Source organism: Grampus griseus (genome assembly GCF_964374135.1).
Source record: "Grampus griseus genome assembly, chromosome: 11".
Taxonomy (NCBI): domain Eukaryota; kingdom Metazoa; phylum Chordata; class Mammalia; order Artiodactyla; family Delphinidae; genus Grampus; species Grampus griseus.
Window position 1 is genome coordinate 56,854,321 of NC_139005.1, and position 23,002 is coordinate 56,877,322.

Consider the following 23,002-nt stretch of genomic DNA (forward strand, 5'->3'; position numbering starts at 1 on the left):
ATTTAGCATCATGAAAATTAAGACTTCAAAGAGAACATAGAACTTCTGGCAATTTGTATGTGCTAAGCAGTTCAGGTTGTTAATTCTGACCAAAATTATTGGTATTGAAGCTGGGAAAATGGTATCATTCATTAATCCACTAACATTCTTTCAACAAACACTTGAGCTCCTGTTTTTGCAGAAGCACATTAGGACACAAAAAAATGAACACTAGCCCTGACCTTAGAGATCTAATAATCTAGTTACCTTCCAAGTGTTATGGCTGAAACAATTTTACAATTGTTTGACAGACACACAAGTAGATTTTAGCTGTCTCTTCCTCATTTCCTTATCATTGCACTGAACATGAAATTATTGCTAATTTAGAAGAAACGCTCTTTTCCCAAGTTATCTATATCTTCTTAACATGTGAAATCATCCTCTAGGTGCATGACGTGGGTGGTATTGCTTGTGGTAAAAATAGTTTTCTGCTTAGTCACCTCTTTAATTTTTCATTCTTTATCTCTAGCACAAATGTTTTCTGAAGCTTCTTATCTAAAATTTTATGACAAGTAAAAATGTAATAGTCATGCCATAGAGCACAAATATTTACAAACAAGTAGAAAATGAATGAGCACACCCTAAGAAGAATGTCCTTTATATGATATACAAATGTGAAAATGAATAAGCATTCCTCAAGAAAAATGACCTTTAAACAAATTTATATACTGTAGTAGTAGTCATCACCATAAAACGATAGCCAAGAATAGGTAATAAAGCAGAAAAGAGTTCGGCCTTGAAGTACTGAAAAGTATGGTACAAGGACTCACAAGGGGTCCAATGGAGTCCATTGGATCAACAAGATGATCCAATAGAGTCAAGAAAGAGATTATTAGAAATTTTATACTCATTTTTACTTGGTTTTTTAGAGTTTTCTTTTTTGGGTAAGTTGTATAATATACATAAAAAACTACTACACCAGTATATAAATAAACCAGCGTACATACATTAGGGAATACGATAATATTTTAAACTTACGTTTCCAAAAAATATTTGGAAACCACAGGTCTATACAAGTTATTTTTAAATATTATTAGAAACATCACCCTTTTTCATACAAATGCATATGTAAACCCCAAAAATAAAAAGGTAAGAATATACATATTTTAAAATAATTAAATTAAAAACTATTTTCCAACTTACAGGTTCTAACATTTGGTTTTTACAAAATCAATCAAGAAATCGATGAGGTTATTTGATCTGAAATGAAGGATTATGGATAGTTGTAGCATTTTATCAGCCACAGCTTCTGGATTTATTTCTACGGATTTTGCAGAACTCATAGATAAGCAGCTATGAATGATCACAGTTTAACAGCTTATCTCATCCAGAACAGGGCTTTAGTAGATCCTCAATACTACTAGCACTGCTAAGTGGATGGATGAACAAATGAATAAATGCCAGAATGTCTTTCCGTTCAATAGAGATCGCAGGAGAAACCTTAACATCTACATAAAAATGAGTCCAGCAGGCAGCACATTTTAATGTGTTTGTGGGCTGCAATGTGTCAAAATTTAGCATATGTACTTGTCTTTTAAAATAGTTTAACATTTCTTTTAGAAGCTTGAAGTATATGAAAAAAGCAAAAATGAAAGATTTGTAGACCTTCTGCCCTAGTTTTCCAAGGAAAGCAACAAAAAAATCACTAGTCTGAAGATTCCTTCCCCCTTCCTTCCTCCCTCCCTTCCTTCCTCCCTTCCTTCCTTCCTTCCCTCCTTCCTTCCTTCCTTCCGTCCTCCTTACCTCCCTTCCTCCCTTCCTTTCATCTTTCTTTCTTTGCTATAAAGAACATTACAGGGCTATTTGGCAATGAATAGGATGTGTGTATTAGGTAATAGTATCAATGTTATTTTTCTGCTTTTAATAATTATTCTATGATTAAAAAAGAGTATTTTTGTTACTAGAGACCATATACTGAACTACTTAGGGTTAAAGAGCTCAACATGTTTGCAATATATTTTAAAATGGTTCCAAAAATTTTAATATATTTTAAGTTGATATCTACAACTTAAACTATCATGAATTACTTGCTCAAGAAATAACCATCAGACATCATTCTTCTATTATTTTGGTACACAGTGATGCTCAATAGGCTGAGAAAAGACTGAGAGGGGCTCCAAAGGAAATGTCAGTTCAGATGCCAGATTGACTTAAAGGAGGCCAGGCCTTTCATACAATACATATTCTCTAAGAAAGGAGATGGGTATATGTCAAGAGATAGATTCAAAGGATATATTTGATACACACACATATCTTGATCTATCTATCTATCTATCTAGAAAGAGAAAGGAGAGGGAAAGGGAGAGAGAGAGAGGGAGGAAAGAAAAGGAGGAGGGACAGAGAAAGAGAGAGCGAGAATGATAAAGCGACTGTAAAATGTTAACAAGAGGGGAAACTAAGTGAAAGGTATATGAGAGTACTATTCTCCTACTTTTCAGGAAATCTGAAATTATTTGTAAATAAATAGTTACATTAGAAGATTGAAATTGATAACCTAGAAGGGACTGATACATAATGGGGCTGCTATGGTTTAAGATTTTGGAGTTTCTCTACTTACATCTTATAGTGATCGGAGTTATAGCTGCTTCATAGTTCTCATGTTGACCTGAAGGCCTGTTTCATTTTACCTTATGGAATACTTTACCAAGAATCTATATCGTCACCCCAAAAGTAACAGATATCAAATGAATTTAAAATATTTGTATTGAAGATGTCTTCAGAAAAAAATAATAAGAACAGTAAAAATAATAAAAAATACCTCATTGATCTGTAAAACAAAGACCAATTTTAGATTAGTTGCCTATTTTCCACTTTTGAACGTGGGACATGATAGGGCTTTATCCAAGCTTGTAACTTGATTTAACTCTACAAACATATATTGAGAAAGATCCCATTTATGTAGTGAATACACAAGTGAAAAAGCATGAACCCTGACTTCAAGGAGATCACAGTCTTCCACAGAAAAGGAAGAATGAAACAGGATAAAGAGTAAGTAGGAAAAATTTGGCACTGGCCAACACTTTCTTCCTTCCTTCCTTCCTTCCTTCCTTCCTTCCTTCCTTCCTTCCTTCCTTCCTTCCTTCCTTCCTTCCTTCTTCCCTCTCTCTCTCCCTTTCTTTCTTTTTCTTTCTTTCCTTCTCTCTCTCTCTTTCTTTTCTGTTTAGAAGAAAAATTTCATTCTTTGACCAAAGAATGGAGAGGTGTGAGCTTAAGCTCTACAGCACAGGCTCTCTGCTCTCCCAGACAGGCTTGGGGACAGGCCATGGGCTGGGCTGCTTTATAGGGTTTTCTTCAGCGGGAAGGGGTTTGGCCACAGCTGTGCCAATAATGCTCCAGATCTGGGAGCCAGGGCAGCGTCTCTGCACACAGCCCACCTCACTGCGCCACCTTGAATCACAGTGTTGTGTGCAGTGCTTCTGCAGGCCCACGGAGCTGAGGTGTCTGCACAGCTGTTTAGCACCAGGAACTCTGGTCTCAAGGGCCAGGTGCAAGGCCTCTGAACATGGCACCTTATGAGCAAGTGAAACTGGATGTGGTTAGTAGTGTAGGCTCTGCAGTCAAAATGCCTGGATCCAAATCCTGAATCTTCAGCTTATAGCTGTGACCTGAGACCAAATCCTTAACATTTTGGGGCTTTCCCTTCTTCACCTATAAAATAGGGACACACATACTACCTACAGGTAATAGTTGTTTAGAGAATAAATGAGCTGACATATAAAAATGCTTAGAACTGGACCTGATACATAATAAATAATAGAAATTAGCTCTTATTACTAATGCATACAACAGTCTTATGAATACTACTATTATGTCCATTGGGGGACATAGAAGCTGAAGTAAGAAAAGTTGGAAAATCATCCAAGTTTAAAGAACCGATAAATGGTAGAGTTGTAATTCAATACTAGGCAGTCTTATTTATGATCTGTAATTTACTCGGCAGAGGAACTGGGTGGGGCAGCAAGGGTGCTGGAGAGAGGATTATCTAAGATAAGACAAATAAATGCTAAAGCAAAAAAAAAAAAAAAAAAAAAAAAAAAAAAGGCAGATGATGTCTCGGATATTTAAAGGTCATTCTTTCCTGTCCTTACCTTCTAACTGCATTCATGACTTTCTGAAACAATCCTTTTCAACCTATGACTTTCTAAAAGAATCCTTCCTCTAGCCAAGCTGCAGATTCCTCTCACCTTCGCTGTACTGTTTTCCTTACCTGGAATGCCATTTCTGCCTGCTCCTGGATGAAGTTGGATTGACCCTATCCTGTCTTTCTTGGCCTAGCTCATATCCTCTCTCCCACAACTTCTGCCATCATATGCTCTCTGGAGCTTCCCAGAGAGAAGTACCTTGTTCTGTCAATACCATCACCACCAGCCTCATGGTCTTTGCTCTCAATGTGATTTCAAAATCCTCTCTCTGCCTAAGGAAGCTCTTACTCTTCTTCAGAGCCTAACCTAAGTGCCTTTCTCTCTGTGAAGTCGTCCAGGTCTCTGCAGGCTGAGTTAGTCAGTCCATGCTCTGTGCACCCCTTTCCTCCTGAACTTCTCTCTCGCAGCATTTATCATCAAGTTGTCACTGTCTATTTCTAGGTTTCTCTCAGCTTAGTCCTTGAGGTCAAGGATTGTGTTTCACTCATATCAGGGTCCCTAGCACCCAGCATAGGTCAGAGGTATCAGCAAGTATGTGTAGATTAGACAAGCTGAAGGAAATTGAACTAAAGTGAGCTTTGGACAATAGTTTTTGAAAAGTATTTTCAATACTTTTTGTGAAGTATTTATGGTCAGGGTCACAAGTAGAGTCACAATCCGAGTAGACGTGCCAGTGAGCTGTGATAAGAGGGGTTGCTGGAAAACTTCAATTGTTCAAAAATTTCACTTCAATTTATTTTGCATTGCCTGAGAGTCCTACTACAGAATGTAAATGTTTTGTAAGATGTAGACTTTTAAGTCATTATTCCCTGGTAGGAACCTTTAGGTCTTTTCCTCTTTATGACCGTCAAAGAGAGTCTTAAGGAAAAGGCAGTTTGAAAGGGAAGGTGCAGGTCAGTTAAGGGCATAGCGTGGAATAATTGGGTGGAGCCCTGGAGTAAACATAGTACAGAGACTTGGAGAGGAAAGGATGCTGAGAGTACACACCGCCTCTTCATGTTTTGCTTTCTGTCAGACTTGTTTGTACAGTGGCAGTAGAGTTAAATAGTCCAATAATATAAATGTGTACACTCTCAACATCATAGCACTATTTAAAGCTATTCTCTGTATTCAGTCTAAACTACACCTATGAAGAGAAGCTCTCCAACTACCACAATCTAATTTTGTGAAATGTGAACAAAGAGCAATTATTTTGTAAAAACGTAAGCTAAAAGTTAGAAAAGAATGAAAAAAGGTATATTTATATGTGGAGTGAAGAATATTAGAAATAGCTTGAAATAACATGAGAGAAATAAAAAAACCACTTCTAATGAAGCAAACTGGCTGCATCTAAGACTCAGGGAGTGTATGTTTATGTATGTATCAGCAGCAATGGTTGATGTGTGCAATTAAAACACGATGGAGGACCTGCTCAACAATAACCATAAAACACCACTCTGTTCTATTGTTTTGGTGCACAGTGGTACTCAGGAGGGCAAGAACACACTGAGTGTGACTCCTGACAAAGGCTCTCTCCTTGCCTAAACTTTAGGCAGGCTCTTCTGAGCTCTTTGCACTACTAGGCCCACTCCTTGGGCCCTTCTTCAGCCTACTGAGTCCAGCAGGCTGGACCCTTGCCTCAATATCTGATCATTTTCTCAACCCCACATTGCCCTCAGCAAGAATCCTGTTAAATAGGTTTAGCAAGAATTCCCCTACGTCTTAAATTTCCTCTTAGTAACTTTCCATCCACTGATCACTCCTTGTGCTCAATGGCCATAAATCCTCAGCTGTCTTCATTGTATTTGGAGTTGAGCCTGGTTTCCCTCCCCTACTGCAATACAATCGTCTGGCCACCTATTGCAGTAGTCCCAAATAAAGTCTTCCTTACTGCTTTAACAAGTGTCAGAAAAGTTTTTTCTTTAACACTCCAAAATAAATGTCAGTTCAAAAAGATTAAGGAAAATGCCAGGCATTATCCATATAACACTGTTTCCCCCAAGGAAGGAGATGTCCATCTTTCAAGAGATATTTCAATATTTGTCAACATTGCTCATATAAATGCAAAATATGTTGAAAGAGATCATCACTTCTTTCAGCCTTGATCCTGACACAAGAATAAGTTTGGCGTACTTACGAATCATTGCGAAGACTAGCGAGGCTGGAGCTTACTTGGTGAGGGGAGAATAGTAGGGGAAAATCTGTATATTTATTGAGTAAAATATTTGTTGACATATCTGATTTCTGTGGTTAATGTACACAATTTCAAATACTGATAGAAAAATCAATCTTAACATTCCAGGAAGCTCTCACTTATTTAATAAGCATTCATTGAGCATCACTGTATACAAGGCATGGTGCTGGGCATTGAAGGAAATACAAAGGAAAGGCTGCTTTTGACGAGGTGACAATTTAACCCAACTTGGAGAACAGAGAACCCAGAAAGTGGCATAAAACTTGAACAGACTTGAATTACCAATTGGTATCCACACAAGTGAGGGGTAAAGACAGCAAACGTTTCCCTAGAAGATGGATGGAGTTTGCAAAACATACAAACAAGAGAGTTATGCTTTGCTACATCATAGAAATAAACAATTCATGCTGCCAGGAGAAAGACAAGTGGAGATTAATGCCAGAACCTAGGTTTAATTTTCTCTCAATTAAAAAAAAATGAATTTTAATGCTCATGAAAAACATGTGTCATGCACTGTAGAGGCTGAGCCAATTCATAATTTCATGTCTCTGGTATCAGACACATGGTGGGGAAGCAGCCAAGGATAAAGCAAGAGGTGCCAGGATTCTGCATGCAATTAGACAGCAAGCGTGGTGCCTCTTTTCTCCCAGCTCACATTTATATAAATAGCTCCTCCCTCCTTCCAGAGCTGATCTGAATGAATGCAGAGGAAGGAAAGTAAATGACTTCCTCCATCAGTACCAAGGCAGGATCGCCAATAAACAGTCTCTGAAAAAAAACATTTTAAAATGCTCTTTTGGCCTTTAGAAAATTGCCACTACAGAAAAAGGCACTGTCTTCATGTGACAGTAATTGATTGAAATGTCCTCTCATCTCTTAATTCATTGGTTGATTAGAGCATAATGCCCATAAAATGCAGGTCATGGGGCTTGGATCCTTCTTAAACCAATTTTGTGAGTGTGTTTTTTATCCTTGGGTTTAATCCCTTTCCCCTATAGCCCAATTTTTAAAAACATCAAGTAAAAACATTTTGGGCTCACTTCCTTTTTTCCCTCCCTTTGCCTTTCCCCCAGCAATGCAAAGTGTGCGCTTGGGTATACATGTGCACGTGTGCACACACACACACACACACACACACACAGAGTTGGCGTTCTTCTATTTGAAATAACATGGCTGGTACTATAGGATTACCCAGAATTTAAGACTATCATTTACTTAAGCTAGAAAGACAATGGAACAGTAGAGGTATTGTGGTAATTTGCATATAACACTATGCAGTTATAACAATGAAAGAAATGGATGGTAAGCTACTGAAGCACATTCTAAAACCGACCCACAGACAGGGCAGATCAGTGATGGAAACATCTGGAAACCCAGACCCTGTTGTCAACTCTCACTCAAGTTAAAGCATCCAGCTTCACCGACCACAGCAGCTCAAAGAAAGCAGAGACAGTGATTAGCCAGAAAACTGCCCTGGACCTAGTTCTGACCCAGTGACAGAGTGATCACCTCCTCCCCCTGTATTCCCACAGTGCTCTGTATTTATTTTATGTTAGTAGTAGTTTTTTTTTTTACAACTTACACTTATCACACTTCCCTCCTAGTTCTGTTTAGCTTGAAGCTTCATCTCCCTCCCTCTGGTTCCCACAGGGTGTGGTGGCAGTGGTGACGGCTGGGATCTCCAGGAGAGGGCGAGACCTGACCCCAGCTAAGGGACGTGGCAGCTGCCTGTCCAGGGCCAGGGCCTTTCCCCGGGGGATGTGAGACCATATAGAGGTCTCAGAGGGCAGCAGCAGCTGAGAGAGGGCCAACGAGGGCAGGACAAGCCAGAAAGGGGCTGCCCCTGCTGTCTTGTCAGGAGTTGGATGTGGTATTCAGCCTGGGGCCCCAGTTCAACTGGCTAGGTGCCCATGGGAGTGGGGGGCAGGGCTCTGTGAGCGGCAAGCAGTGGAGACAACGCAGCAGTGAGGGCAACTCTCCTCTACCTGCGAGGGGCAAACGTCTCCTCCCTCCAAGCATTCTCGGAGCCCTTAGCATCGATGGAGCTTCCCCCCTCGGACAGAACTCCGTCTGGGAAGCTGCTCCTCGCTTCGATGTCCTTCCTCTGTGTCCTCATAGCATCCTTTGCTTAGTCCTAACTCACCACTCAACATTCTCTGTTGTATTGTCTGATGAAGAGCCTTTTGAGCCAGGGGCTGTATTTTATTCACTCTTGCGTCCCAAGGCCTCACACAGTGCCTGGCATATAGTAGCCACTTAGCAAATATTTATTCAGGTTGAAGGAATACATACTTTTGAGCAATTTAAATGTTTAAAAAACGTAAGGGATGATCACGCCATAAACGTTAGTATCTCCATTGGGAAACTGATGGCTAAAAGCTACAATGAAGGGTATTAAGGAAAATTGTATTTGATTACCTCAAAAAAAGCATTATCACACAGGTGAAAGGACTCTCCCATATATGACTGAGCCTGGTTTCCACACACTGCTTGGTTCCCAGGTGGATCACTGTCTCCTTGGTCTCAGCAGCTGCCTGGCCTGGGAGAAGCCACAGGGTGGCAGTGTGGCCGGTGAGGTCAGCTGCTGAGGCTTACTGTTTGCATGTCCTCCTAGCACTAGAAAGCAGGGACATGGTTGCAAATATTTGTCTCTGTCTCCACGAGGGAGCATCTGTGTACGAGTAAAGATGAAAAAGCACCATTCCATCGGGACCAAACAAAGACGGCTCTCACATCCAGCTTTGACAGTAGGCCACTAGAATTAATACTCACTAGCATCATTCAGTGTTTATTAAGTTTTCTTGAACTATTCTAAGTGCTTTTTATACATTTACTCCTCATATGTACCAGATCCATCAAGGGCTAATTATGTACCAAATACTGTAATAAGTCCTTTCATGAAGTATATAAGGAGTTTATATGAACAGTATTATTACGCTACTTTACAGTCAGGGAAATTGAAGAGAAAGGTTAAGTTACTTGCCTAAGTTCACCTAGACAGTAAGCAAAGGAGGCAAGATTCCACTCCAGACAGCCTGGTTTGACAGCACTCACTTAAAATCACCATATTATCTTGCTGCTAACAAAACTGCACCCAATTCCAAATATACGCCTCATAATTCTACAGAGCCAGAATCAGCCACCGGCCATCTAAAATGTAGGTGCGCAGGCCTTGGTTTAGTGCTAGGCCTGGGACTGCCTTAAAGCAGCAGTGAGAGGTAGTGTTATCTGGTCTCTTCTCAAATCCCTTCCCTATCAGGCCCCCGTTGGAATAAAAATCTCCCATTCATCCTCGGTTCTACCATGGAAATGCATGTCTCTGTAATAGCCCTTGTTACAGCCTCTCTGCCTGTGATCCCTTGTGGGTTCTGTGTTGCCCTGTTGGAGGGCAGGGAGTGTGTCTTTGCCTGCTTATATCTCCCTCAGCATCTCACACTGTGCCTGGCACACAAAAGGTCCTCAGTAAATAGGGGAAGAGACGATTGATATAAAATAAACATTATACTCGATACTTTAGCAATCTCAGCTCTTTTCAATCTAGAAAAGATATCACGAGTCTCTTTTTACTAAATAATAAGCTTTTACAAATATATATATATATATATATATATATCCCCTGATTTAAATATATTGATGATCAATCTTCTTTTTCAGAAACGATGTTTCTCTACCACAGTGGATTTTAAACATTTTTAGCCTGGGACTTTCTTTCTTTTTTTTTTTTGCAGTATGCGGGCCTGTCACTGTGTGGCCTCTCCCGTTGTGGAGCACAGGCTCCGGACGCGCAGGCTCAGCGGCCATGGCTCACAGGCCCAGCCGCTCCGCGGCATGTGGGATCTTCCCGGACCAGAGCACGAACCCGTGTCCCCTGCATCGGCAGGTGGACTCTCAACCACTGCGCCACCAGGGAAGCCCAGTCTGGGACTTTCTGAAGTCCTGGGTGAACCTCTACTAGAAAAGGAGGAGTTGAGAGAGAAAAGGGAAGAAGAGGGGGAAGAAAGAGGTAATAAAGGAAGGAGAGAAGGAATTGGCAGGAGAGATAAATGTCAGTGGTATCAAAATCCTAGGTTATTACTAAGATAAAGGCTGAAATTTTGGTAACACCTTTCTACCAATTAATCTGGAAATGGAATAGTGCTAATAGGGTGTGGAAGAGAAGGAGTGAGGTGCAAATGGAACGGTGATAGTGGACAAGGTGAGAAGAGGGTGGGAAGGGTCGGGCACTCACACCCCTCCCCTTACACCCAGCAATGGGGGTGGTGCTAACATTGAGAACAACTTGTGCTAGTGGGCCCTGCTGTGTCATCTGCTCCCCGACTCCTGCCTGGGAACTCCTTGAAATGTCTGTTTAAAAACACTTGAGAAATACCTTCTATAAATCACATAGAGCTAAGAATCCAGTCTTTTTATTCCCCCTGACAAGATGCATACAGCTAGGCACAATTAGAGACAGGGTGATCATTTATCTTAAGTTTTCCCCCAGACAATTCTGATTTAAAATATTGTATCTTATTGACCCCATAAGCACACTTAAACTTGTCAATTCATATTCTGGGATTTTTGGTTTGAGGAAGAATACACTCAACATCAATGGATCACATGAACGCTCAGAGATATGAGTGCCTGAAAAACACTTTGAGTTCATTAGCTCTTTGCTCTAGATCATGTTCAAATCTCTGCCAAAAACTCTCCAGTGACTCTCATTAGGTCCAAAAGAAAATCTTAAAATCCTTGCCACCTCTCGAGGCCCGATGGGATCTGCTCTCTACCTTCTCTACCCTTTAATCACTACCTTCCAGTCATATTGGCCTGCTTTCTATTCTGTGAACATGCCAAGCTTATTCCTGCCTCAGGGCCTTTGCACTTGCTCTTTCCCCTGCTTAGAATGTTCTTTCTTCTATCTGAAGCTTCTCATGATGAGCTTCTCCTCATGGTTCAGACCTTGACTCAAACGTCAGCTTTTCAGGATGTCTTCCCCAATAGCCTTGCCTAAACTAGCACTACCTGCCCCACTCCAGACACCTTCTTGGGTATGGCCCTCTAATATCACCCTCGTGGCATGTATCATGGCCTATAATCATCTTATTTATATAGTTAGTTACTGATTATCTGTTTTCCCCATCAGAATGTAAGCTACAGCAGGGCAGGGTCCGTGTCTGTCCAGCTCCTACAATAGTATCTGGTACAAAATAGGTACCTAAGACACAAAGATACAAAGAGTCGATATCCAATAAATATGTGCATGCTAAATGACTAAATAAAGGTGTATCTCTTCTCCTTCGGTAATTAAACACATGGTAAGGTACACAACATGCCTTAAAAACCAATGAGGAGGCATAACAGTAGCCTAGCATGTGAATATCACTAAGAAGCCCATTCCTGTCTCCACATCCTTTGCCCTTTTTCCTCCCCTTCTTCCTCTTGTCTTTATAGTTCCTCAACCTCTGAACTAATAGTGCCTTTTTTGGAAAACATTTCTTAATCCGTGTAGAGTTTGCTATACAAACTGCCGCAATATTCAAAGATTACCTCTAAGTGACTCTCTCTCGGGAACAGGATGAGAAGGAGAAGAAAATACTTTCAAATATGCTCTTTGGTTTCCTTTTTCTCTCTGCACATTTTTCTCTCTGCACAACACTCATACACCACCGGCTGTAAGAAGGTAAACAGATGGCTCACATGGCCGCATTCCCATGCTCAGCCTTGACCATGTCAGGGTTATTTCTTAGCCTGTAGTACTTTCTGACACCTACTGTTTGCAAAGTACTTCACAGCAATTTTTATAAGCTAGAAGAATGTAGCTAGTTTTCTGCATTTATTCAAACTCTGATCTCCTCTAAGTCTGTCAACAAATGCACAGCAGCACCTAAAGCAACATTAGTCTTGTTATAAATTTTCACAAAATGAACCGGTTAATAATAGCTGTTGATAGCGCACTGTGATTAAATCCTTGATTTTTCACATTTTTGGGGGGAGAATTGAACTTGAAAGTCAGCTCTTCTAACTCCTGATATTTACTCATTTGAAAGAAATATTTATTGGATTCCTTCCGTATTTCAGGCGCCAGGCAAGGCACAGAGGATACAAAGTCTAATGAGATATGTTTCCTTCATAACTTTAAGGATCATGTAGTCCAAACCTATGACTATTGCACATGGAGACTGATGGAAATGTGGAGGGAGCTGTGGAAACACAGAACATTGGATGCCCTTGGACATGTAAGCCCCACACATGCAGGGACTTGTCTGTTCTGTATCTCAGCACCTAGAACAGGGATGGGCACATTATAGTCACTCAATAAAAACTTGAGAAAGGAATTAATAGATGAATGAATCTAAATCAGATTGTGCTGTCTAGTAAGATTTCTTGGATGGAGGGTTGAGAAGGAGTCTTCTTGAGAAAGAATGATAGGAAAGAACATTCTAACTGCCCCTGCCCCTATTTTGCCCTGAGTCTTCCAGGGCTGGGGGGAAACCCTCAGGCTATTACAAACCACTCTGTGTGATGATGAAGCATCTCTAAAAACAACTTGGGTATGAATGCTTTTACTTACGTACTCTTTAAATGAGAATTCTGTGTGTATTGATGGTTGGGTCTGAGCTTTTCTCCCTGACACACTGCATTTCAAAGACAATTGTAATATTATTTGGCATAAGAAAATGGGCCCCTTGAAAAACCAAGAAAAGTTGTCATCGAGTCTCTTCTTTCTGAATGGCACTTTTGGACTGAGAAGTGTTTTTTGAGTAAGGACGTATTAGATGAGGACCTTCACCTCCCACTCATAAACCAACCTTCTGAGGTGTCTCGCCTTTTGTGGTCATGCTCGTCAGTCAATTGGTGTTGTTGGCTGAGAGTTTCACGGGTTGAGGGTGGTCGGGCCTGCCCATGACTTCTTAAGAACTAAAAATTATTTTCTATATTAGCATAAAATTTTATAGTGTGCTTCTGAAGAACAAAGTTGGGGTACATTGAGCAGATATTATATTACTCCTCCTATTTTAGCAAATAAACTTGAGGCTCACATTGATTAATTGATTTGCTGAAGATCGCAAAGTTAGACAGTGGAGGAGCTGGACCTTGATCTCAGGATCTGGCTCCAGGTCTAGTGCTTATTCTCCTGCTCTGCATTCCCTCCAAGGGAACAGCAAGACTGGAAGCATCAGTGTAGCCACCAAAGACATAAAACAAACAAAAAAGTGCAGCATGAGGTCCTGAGGTTGAAAGATCGATGCAGTAGGGTATTCTGGCCATCATAGCAACCTTATGTGCCTGAGGATGATGTATTAGTTCAAACAGGATAGGTGATGCTGCAGTAACAAAGGGCTCCACATGTTCAGTAGCTGTAACAATAACGAATTATCCTCCCTCATGCACTTCATATATAAAAGATTCACCCCTGGGCTTCCCTGGTGGCGCAGTGGTTGGGAGTCCGCCTGCCGATGCAGGGGCGCGGGTTCGTGCCCCGGTCCGGGAGGATCCCACATGCCATGGAGCGGCTGGGCTCGTGGGCCATGGCCGCTGAGCCTGCACGTCCGGAGCCTGTGCTCCGCAAGGGGAGAGGCCACAACAGTGAGAGGCCAGTGTACCGCAAAAAAAATAAAATAAAAAAAAGATGCACCCCATGTACAAATGATGCTCACTGTAATATTTCAGAGACCCAAGCTGAGGGAGCCTTCATTTGACATGCTTCCATAATCTCAGAAGCAAGGAAAAGAGTATGGTTGATGGTACAATGGCTCTAAAGCTTCTGCCTAGAAGTGACAAATATCACTCCACTCCAATTTTATCGACTAAAGCAAGTCACATGGCCAAGTCTGCCATCAATACTCTCCCAGGGAAGAGCAATGAATCCTCAATAGTAGTGCAGTCTACCACAGTTGCTCGAGCAGCTTTTGTTATCTTTTAAAGCTGTTAACAGCTACGGACAGCAGCTTTGACAAACCAGCACCTCTGAATCTAAAAGACATCACTGATCTCTCACCTGAGCAGGCTGTCAACACTCCGTGCTTCTGCCAGAGGATATCTTTGTGCAGGGATATGACCTCTTTGCCAGAGAAAAAAGGCTGCCATCAGGGGCTCTAAGGTCTCTTTTATATCCAAATGAGCTGTCTGGAGTGACAGGAATCAAAGTAGCTATGAAACATTTTACACCTAGCCAGCCACTAGTCTTAAGCTCTGTGAAAGCAGAGACCCTCTCTATTTTGTTCACCAATAGATAGTCAGTACCTAGCACAGTGTCTGACGTATACAGTGGTGATAATAGCTAACTCATGTGCTAGCCACTTTTTAAAGACTTTGCCTGTATCAGCTCTTTGAATCCTCACAGCCCTAAGAAGAAGGTACTGTTATTATTCCCACTTTACAGATGAGAAAAAGGTGGCACAGAGAGGTTAAACAACTTTATCAAGTTCCCTTAGCTAATGAGTAGTGATTTGAATCAAGAGAGTCCACACTTTTAACCCCACAATGCAAAGCTGAAAATGATTAATGTTGAATATAGTAATTAATTCTTCATTTTATTTGTGAATTTGGGGATAGGGGTAGATTTTAAAAGCATTTCGTTGGCAATTCACCAGAAGGCACTACCTCTCTATTTTGGACCCAACAGTCTTAATGGGCTAATAGTCATTACCATCAATCAATAGTCTATGTAAAGGCTCAACTACGTTCTTTCAAATATTATTTTGGCATTCTCTGTAACAAGGAGCCAGGCTGCAGAGAAAAGTGAAAGGTGATTCTTTGAGCCCACCCACGGAGAAGATGGAATCAGAGGAAATTAGGGCTTCCCAGCCCTCCACTCAGCTATGGAATGCTCTGGCTTCATTCTGGGTGAAGTGTTCTGTTGTTACAATTGCTACAAAATAGAGCAGCCCACACAAGTGTTACCGTTTTCGTTTTGGCTGGTGTCCTGCAGAGCTGGCTCTTGGAGAACAGATGGCAAGCTGTCACTTCAGGCCTGCCTTTTGGCTCACCTGCATGTAGCCACGTGACGCTTTCTATTTCCTAAGAAAGCATTTCCTTTCTCAGGTCATATTTATAGTCCTGACACCTCATCGCTCCTCCCAGATCTCTTAAAGTCTTAACGGTCAGGAAGTCTTCCAACATAGATCTTACCACTTACACCCAACTAGGTTTCTTCTAGTAGCACCCTAATTACGTTCAAACCTGATGCTGCCTGTTCTGGTTCCCCAACATGCTTAGTTTTAATGCTAACATTCTGAAACAAAATCTTTCTTGCCCAACTTTAGTGTCTCCTTCAAGACCTAAATATCAGATGCAGGCAGACCTCGGAAATATCGCGGGTTTGGTCTGAGGCCACCACAATAAAATAAGTACTGTGGTCCAGCGAGCCACATGAATGTTTTGGTTTCCCAGTGCATGTAAAAGTTATGTTTATGCTATACTGTAGTCTATTAAGTGTGCAATAGCATTATGTTTCTTTTAAAAAAATGTACAGACCTCAGTTAAAAAAAATACTTTATTGCTAAAAATGCTAACCATCATGTGAACCTTCAGCAAATCGTAATCTTTTTGCTGGTGGAGGGTTTGAAATATTGTGAGAATTACCAAAATGTGAACATAGAGACATGAAGTGAGCAAACACGGTTGGAAAACTGGTGCTGAAAGACTTGCTCAATGCAGGGTTGCCACAAACCTTCAATTTGTAAAAAACTCAGTATCTGCGAAGTACAATCAAGCAGGGTGTAATAAAACGAGGCATGCCAGCATAACCTTATCTTACCAAGCTTGTTATTTCCAATGCCTGGAATAGAATAAGAGAGCAGAATTTCTTGCTCACTACAGCAACACTTTATTTAAGTCATGGCAATGCAACTGTCCCATATGCTGGAAGCTCTATGATTCATTGGTAAATGATTTCATAAGCTTTTGCATTTCTGTAGATCAGAGGTTGCAAATTCAAATACCAACAGTGAGAAGACAAGTAATGTAAATGAGTAAAGCCAGCAGGGCTTGAGAGTAATGGTGTGAAATAGAGTTGAGGTTCTATCTACAGGACCAGCTGTCCGGAGCTCTGGCCAATTGTTGCTGTGTGGGAAAACAGGCTCTATGCTGCCAGAGCTGATTCTTCAAGAGAAGTTCAAAATTCAGATTTTTAAAAATGTGAAAACCTCTGATTTTTAAATGTTACCTCAAATTGAACTATATTATGGAGAAAGGACATTCCAGGCAGAGAGAACTTGAGAGAATGTGGTACATTTGGAGAAACTCAAGTAATTTCATGTACTAGGGTGGAGTGCAGAGAAGGCAATAGCAGGAAATGGGGCTGGAAAGTCACGTGGATTTTATCCTGTAGGCAATGAAATTCTAATGAAGGAGATTAGCGGTTATACGGCACTGTTAGATTCACATTTATATTTGAGTGGTTAAGAGGATGGGTCAAGGAGGAGAAAACTGGTGTCGGGACAGGAGTCAGGAGGATGTCACCACAGTTCTGGGGAACATGTTGAGGACCTCACATTGACAGGGATGCAGAGGACATACGGATTTGAGGGTGGGATAGGGAGGGTGGGAGGGAGGGAGACTTAAGAGGGAAGAGATATGGGGATATATGTATATGTATAGCTGATTCACTTTGTTATAAAGTAGAAACTAACACACCATTGTAAAGCAATTATACTCCAATAAAGGTGTTAAAAAAAAAAGAGCTCATAGGAAGAGAAGAAGCAAGAAGTGGCGACAGTGAGGAGGAAGGAAGTATAGAGGCTGCCACTCAGGTTTCTAGGCTGGAAGTGAGTAGTGAGTGACTCCTGTCATTCACTGAGGTTGGAAAGATAGGGGCAGGAGTAGGCATGGTGGATTCATGGTGGGGGGAAAGTGGAGGTAAGGAGTTCAGTTTTTGACAAGTTTTGTATGATGTGCTATGAGACATCCAGGTGGGCTTGGAGATAATTTCTGGGGAGACGTCAGTGTAAAGACAGTGCCTGAAGTCCTGGGAGTGGATGGTGAGATAATAAACAGCGTGGGAACTGGAGCTGAAGCCCAACAGCCCTCAAGGTGGGGAGCAGAGAATAATGACTCAGGGGTTAATGAAGACAGTACTCTCAGTTCCATCACGTATGCCCTCGGAGACCTGAATCCCACAAACAAAAAGCCTCGGTGGGCAGGCGAAAGCAACGCTTTCCTGTCCCTACACGTTGCAGTGATTTGGATATCTAAGCTGACGAGTGGCAAGCTCACGTTGCACGTGGCAGCCCAACGAAAGACCCCTGATGGAACGAAGGGGTGACATCTGTAATGATCCCTGAAAAGGCCCCCAACAGTACAGATTGACTACACTGAAGAAGCTTTTCTGGGGCTGCTCGATCCCTCCCATGCAATTCTGCTTCAAATAGCCCCTGCAGCTATGCATTTGATCACACCTGGAAAAGGGTGTACAATGAGTTTTGGCCTTGACTCCATCAGAAGGCTTTCTAGAGATTCAGGCAGCTATTGACTTTTAGGCCTGCACAGGCACATTGTGGGGGACAGAAACCTTGCCTTTTGCCATAAATATCAGCCTCATGGGGCTTGGGCTAACGTTAACTGCAAAGCACCACATGGCACTGGGGCACCAGAGGCACCCTTGCGGTTATTGTGGGACACTGGTCGTTCCACAGTGCCTTGGTGGCCTTTAGAATATTATAACCATTTTTGAAACTTATTTCTGAAGAAAATATATTTACACTTAATCTTATGTGATCTTTTAAATTAAAAAAAAATAATTTTATTAAAAAATTTTTTAAAGTGTTCTACAGGGCTGCAGGCTTTTGCTCCAGATTTATGGTGACAAACTCGAAGGCAAGGAGCTGGGGCCTTTTAAACACTAGTTACCTGGATTCCTTGCTTGGCGCCCTGTAATAAATGCTGCACTTTCCTTCACCACAACCGGGTGTCAGCAGATTGCCCTTACTGCATGCCAGCAAGTGGACCCAAGCTTGGTTCAGTAACAATACTATATTATTTCAGGTTTATAGAATTGACTTGGAACTCATTTTTTCATGACCTTCAAAAAAAATTTTGGTGTTCAATTGAGTTTTGTACTACTAAAGGGCTTTCAATCTGTGAACTTCTGAAAGTCTTAAAAGAGTTTTAAAATTCTCTTCCTACTCTTGTATATGTATATGCATATGTTTTTGTTTCCTCTGACTTAGTATAAACTCATCTGGTATGTGGAATTTGCAGAACTGGTTAGCCACATTACCAGACGATTATTTCCTTGAGCATTTTCAAAATTAAAGTAACCTTGTTAGTAAACAAAAAACAAAATGGTAAGAAGAGATAAAAGGAGATGTAGCTATAAATGTAGGTCAGTCAAAAATCCAAGATACTGTGTTCTGCATTGAACTTCTATACCTGGTTCCAGTTCTGGTTTTCCCAAGTAAAATTCCCCCACTTTCTTGTATGTAGCTTTCAATCAGTAAGATGAAGGATGCTGGGCTATATAATCTCTAAGTGTTCTTCTATTTCTTATATTTTACATTGCTGAGGCCATTGGCTGCCTTCACAAGCACTGATAAGTTACTTTGACAGAAAATAAATGTCCCTCACTTTGGTGGAATATTATGATTTTCCCCATTACAAGTTCAATTTATATATTTCTTTTGCTGATTATTACAGGGAAAGCTATTGACCTGGAAATGTCTCTTCTTTACTTTGATCCGGAAGTCTGGACCTCATTTCTCAGCATTCCCTTCCAAAACAAACAAACAAACATTTCAAAATGCTAACAAAGCATCTTCAAGATATCAAGAATAAGTAATCCAACTGAGGGTGGTATCCTCAAAGGTTCATCCACATGACTGCTGCTAATCCTACATTATGACTCATGTGTTACCAGGAATGAGGTTGCATATTGACTACTTAATATAGATTTGGTCTCAAAGCAATCTAACTTGTTTAAGTAGAGTTACTAGCTATATAGCACAAGCTTTATCTACAGTAAAGGTCAATAACACTAAAACATAAAACCTGCTGATGTCATTCTTTCTTAATGCATTTTGGCAAAGGATAAAGCTCTTGGGTACTGTCGGCATAAAGATTTGTGTCACACACATCATCGGTTGAGATTACCTGGGAGTGGAAGAGAAGAACCCGGGCTATTTGGGATCTCAGATTATTTGGTTGACTAGGAAGGTGACCATTTAAATACAGACTATAGGAGTGACAGACAACCATAAACCGAAAATGATATCCCAGGAACATAGTGGAGAAAGACTGTAAAGTGGTAGCAAAGGCAAGTAAAGCCACGATGGGCAAACAGAGATACAGAGCGGGATACGAAGGAGCAAACAGGCAGCCAGAAATGGATCAAAACCAGGCACATTACAGCAGGAGTAAGGTGAGGATACACATACAAAGGTCTGGGACAAATCTGGTTTGACTGGTAGGAATTGTCCTAGCTCTCTACACAAAGATTGCTAATTACTTCCCCAATATCCAGACTCTCCATTTCTCTTAACTAATAGAAAACTCCAAATTTTAACTGAACATGTGGCCACCTATCTACAGATTACATGTCCCAGGCTCTCTTGCAGCTTGGCTATGTAACTCAGCTCTGGCTAATGAAATGTCAGCAGAGGTAATGTGTGCACCTTTCTGCATACCTTTGAACAGAGCTGTTTGCCCTCTGTTTCTTTTCCCTACTTATGGACCAGAATGTGTATACTGTGATGCTGAGTAATGTTGTGACATTGTGATGTGAATGTGGATAGAATTATCTCCTAAAGTAGGGTGGGGTGGCAAGAAAGACACAACATGGGTCTCCGATGAACTTATAGATCAGAACTTTCCTGCCCACTTGATATGCCTATCAGGTCAGATTTTTGTAGGAAAGGAAAGTAAAGCCACTGGACTGATATCCTAACTCAGTCAACCTTTTTTATTCCTCCTTATTCTGTATGTATGGACATATATGTCTTAAAGACATTCAATACATCATTGATCGTTTGAACGTGACTACCACAAGTCAGATGGCTTAAATCGCTAAAGATTAAGGGGAAAAAAATCTTGGGAATATATAACTGCAAAATAGGCTTCATCTGAAGCTATACAGGTTATTTTAAAACTATTATTACAATCTAGTTTAATTGTATCAATATTGATTTGGGGTATCCAAGTGAGGAGGATAAAACATTCCATGAGAAATCATTTCATGGTCTGCAAACCCCTTTCTTTTACTGGTATAAGAATACCCAGAAACAGTTAGCAAGTAAAAGAAATGATTATTGGATTATCAACCTTGTGACAGGGACAAAGAACCTGGTTATGATATGGTTCTGGGCTTACCCTCTTGGTGACTGACTGGTTGTGCTCACATGTGAGCCAGGTATAGAGTAGTGGTTGGTACTCTTATTGGTGCTAGAAGCAGATATAAACCACTGCTATTTCAAAACCACAGTGCCTATGCCATGCTACAACATTAATGCCCTCTTCTTGGCTTGATGCTGTCCGATAAATGTGATCCTGTCTTTGGATTTTGCAACATAAATTAAGTAACCATGGTCACTGGATTCTGATCTTGTGTTTGTTCCTGAATGCCACTATATTAATTTAATATTGTTGCCAAAACAAAATTACCTCAAATCTGTTTCCTTAAATAATACAAACTTTCTTACGGTTTTGTAGAAGAAGTCTGACATGGGTTTCACTGACTAAGGTCAGTGTCTATCGGACCACATTCATTTCTGCAGGTGCCAGGGCCAGGGAGAATCCATTTCTTTTGCCTTTTCCAGTTTCTAGAGGATGTCATGTACCTTGTGTTGTGGCTCCCTCCTTCCATTTTCAAAGGCAGCAATGGCACACTGAGTCCTTCTCATGCTCTATCACTCTCACATTGCCTCTCTCTTCCACTTTTAAGGACCCTGGTGATCACATTGGGCCCTGGATAATCTCCTCATATCAGGGTCAGTTTATTAGCAAACAATTCCATCTGCAACTTTATTTCCCCTTTGCCATGTAAAGTAACACATTTACACTTCCAGGAATTAGGACGTGGATATCTTTGGGTCATTATTCTGCCTACCATAAGCATTTCTGAATTAAATGGATTAATTTCTGAGTCTCTGATTGTAGCTGGACTACTTCTTCAACTTGACTCTTTCCAACACAGGATAGAGATTTATGTGACTCTGAACAATTAGGATGAAAGCACACGTAAGAGTTAACCATGGATCATCCCTGAAAACCAAGGGGAGCACCCACTGCAAATTCTTCTCCCTTTTAGAATGTCTGGGGCGCTGTGGGAGGGGCAGGAGTTGTCCTTGTGTCTCCATTTGAATATTCTTCACTACCTAGCATGAGATTAAGATTAAGCGAATTCCAGAATATTCTCCTCCACCAAAATCATCAGGACAGGGGTAAGATTTAACAGAGATACCATGAAGTCATCATGCATTCAAGTATACTATGATCAATATGGTCAGATTATCTTTCTCTCCGTCTTGAGTTTTTACAGCTTTGTTTTTTTTTTTTTTAACTGGCTTTACCTCAGAAATAAGAGACCCTTGCAATAAAGTTCTTTTGTACTCTCAGTAACTAAGCCTGCTTTAGTTGGTCTTAGAGAAATTCCTGCACTGAGACTTTTCTCTGCCCCAGAAGAGCTGTTCAGTGGAAATTCCATTCCAGCGCTACTGCCGTTGGACTCAGACTCCAGTGTACCAAGATAATACCACAGTGCATAAATAGCGGCGGCCAGCCTTCACCTGAACCACCTACTGTGAACTACTGTGAATCAGCAGTAGAGTTAAGATGCAGTGCCTCAATATGCTACATGACAAGAAGATCTAATTTCAAACTTATTAATATGATATGGGTGACTCAATTTCCTATAGAGGTATCACATAGTTTTCTACATTTCTTATTTATCTCCATTTGCATCACAAACTGGATATCCCTCACTCCCTGGCTGATTCTCTCAACCCCGACTTGGGTGACCTCCCCAAAACGATTAACATCTCTAGAACAGAAGTCTCACAACTTGACTCCCTGACTCTGAGTACCAGAGTCCATAGGAAAAGCTGAAAACTGGGACATAATTGCACAATATGATGCTTAAGGTTGGGTAAAGTAAGAAAACCTTTGCCATAGAACTGAAAGTCTATTGAAAATAATGTAAGGATTGAAAGTGTACATTAATCCTGATTTACAATAATATTTACAAAAATATTTTACAAAATAATTTACAAAACTATATTAAAATATTCAACACATTCCAAATGTTTCACTTAAGCTGAATAAAAGCAAAGACAACTTTCCTCCCAATTTAATAGAGATTTCTGATATCAGATTACTATTTATTCATTTAATTGCTCATGGCATTAAGTTTCACTATGAATTCAAAATCCAATTAACATTCTATTAGTGAGAGTATATGTGTGGGCACACAGTACTTATGAAACAATTTACTAATACTTTGTGGATAAGCCTTTCTGTTAACATCCCCATGGTGCTCTATTAGTATTAGCATTGCCAATTTTCTTTATCAACACTCAGGTCTCGTATCTTCAAATTTAATTTTACATGTTTTCAAAAACCAAATACAATGTTACTACTTTCCCTGAAGGAACTCAGGACCAAATTTCCTCTCTAAAAGCCCAATATAGCAATTCCTATGGAAATGAAAATATACTGTATTTGTAACCAACTACTA

At 40.7% G+C, this 23,002-nt stretch overlaps 1 protein-coding gene across 1 annotated transcript in view; it reads right to left on the bottom strand.

Annotated features, from left to right (window-relative positions):
- The window catches only part of PTPRR (protein tyrosine phosphatase receptor type R), a gene marked incomplete at its 5' end in the record, with an annotated part of 254,829 nt that overhangs the window by 165,624 nt on the left and 66,203 nt on the right, over nt 1-23,002 (bottom strand).